This window comes from Silene latifolia, unplaced genomic scaffold (assembly GCF_048544455.1).
Source record: "Silene latifolia isolate original U9 population unplaced genomic scaffold, ASM4854445v1 scaffold_70, whole genome shotgun sequence".
NCBI lineage: Eukaryota > Viridiplantae > Streptophyta > Magnoliopsida > Caryophyllales > Caryophyllaceae > Silene > Silene latifolia.
The window spans coordinates 3,042,635-3,044,774 of record NW_027413609.1 but is presented as its reverse complement, the minus strand read 5'-3'; positions in this window follow the sequence as shown (position 1 = coordinate 3,044,774).

Genomic DNA, 2,140 nt, shown 5'->3' with positions numbered 1-2,140 from the left:
CGGATGATGCGCTTCTATGTTGCAAGGCAACACCTTTGTCCTTTGAGACTTTAAGAGATATGTTCAAGGATTTTGAAGCGGCTTCTGGGCAAATGATTAATTTTAGTAAGTCATATATTAAATTTAGCCCGAATACACCTGTTGACTACCGAGAGCATCTGACTTCGATTTTGAGGATGTCTCATGTGCCCACTTTTGGTACCTATTTGGGAGTTCCTATTGATATCCATCGCAAAAGGTCTGAGCTCTTTCTTCCTTATATTGATAATCTTACTACTCGCATTGCATCCTGGTCTGCTCTCCATCTCAGCCAACCAAGTAAATTGATAATTATTTCGGCAATTTTGCTTGCTTCTCTGAATCATGTCTTCTCCGCGGTACATATTCCTCTCTATGTGTGACGTAAAATAGATGCCTTGATGGTGGCTTTATGGTGGCGAAATGATTGGAATAAACAGTCTATTCATTGGACTTCCAAAAGTGTACTGCAAGCGCCAAAGGAGTATGGTGGTCTTGGTTTCAAAAACACCCACCTACTCAGCCAAGCTTTGCTTCTTAAGAATTTTTGGTGTATTCACTCACAGCCAACGGCGCTATTGGCAAGATATATGGTTCCAAAGTATGGCCGGGACTTGCCTATCCCTCTAGCAAAATCTCGGGTTTCTCAACCATCTTTTATATGGTCTGGCATTTGCAAGGCTGTTTCTGCGGCTAAAAATTGTATTTGTTGGAAGCTTGGTAATGGACAGTTAATTGACATTTGGTCCAGTCATTGGATTAATGGTAAACAACCATCTCTTAGCGCTCCAGTTCCAGTTCCAGAGCCTTCACCGTCTCTCTCTGATTTCTTGCTGGAATCCGGTGACTGGAATCCTACTATGGTTTTTCATTATTTTTCCTCTAATTGTGAAAAGGAAATTATTGATTTGGAACCACCAGCTCCGAACTTTGATGATTTTCTTTACTGGAAATATACGGAGGATGGCTCTTATTTGGCAAAATCAGGATATTCACTCCTATGGTCTGAATCTTCAGCTGCCCGCTGTGTCCGATCATTTGTCCATACCTTTCCTTGGAAGCATGTGTGGCGGAAAGGGATTCCACCAAAGATCTCGATTATGTTATGGCGGATAGCTGGCCGGGCTTACTTTTTTCGGTTACTTGTCGTTAGGAGTACCTAGACCAAAACACAATTTATAACTTCACAAACAACTCTACAATTAGTAAAGAGGCAAGTAAAGGTCGGATCCCAAGGGACGGGAATTGAGATGAGATTTCTATTGCAACTAGTGGTGTCTTAAGGGTGTCACAATTGGGGTTTGATGTCGAAGATCACTAAACTAAATAGCAATGAAAATAAACAAGCAAGATGAATTAAAAGGGATGTAAACAATTGATAAAAGGCACTAGGGTGTCATGGGAATTGATCATACAAACATATTCTCAAGTTATAAGCAAGCAATTATTGTTGCGATGGATCGAGTTGGTTTATATCTTACAATCCTAGGAAAGTTTGGGTCCCGGATCCGAATCAATTAGATTGTACAACACATACAAGTCGACTTAATCTTCCCTACTCAAAAATATGCATGGTCTAATGAGACTCGAGTAGGTTTATGTCTTACAAGTCTCATTGAAAAGATAGGTGATGGGTAAAAAATGCAAGGATTCATAGGCTCACATTTCATCAAACATAACATGTCCATAAGTTGAGATCACAACAAGCAAGCAAATAAACTATGAAAGCATATTAATTTAAGCATGAATCATTCCCCATGTTGGTTTCCCCCAATTACCCATTACCCTAGCTAAGGAAACTACTCACTCATTATGATGTTGAACATGCTAGCAAGGTTGTCAATCATACCAACAAAGTGAAACATGATGAATAAAAGAAAGTGATAAACAATAATTAAAGAGGGATTAAGAGAATTATACCTACTAATGATTCCAATAATAAAGCAAAGAATAAAAGAAGTACTTGATGCTTGATTGAGAGGTTGTCAATCTCCCAATAATAACCCAAATAATCTTCAATTACCCAAAATAAAGGATGAACAAGAGAGAGATTAAGGAAATAAAACTTGTATTAAAACTTGATTAAATGTTGATTACAAGATTAAAGAGAGATTTGATTGAT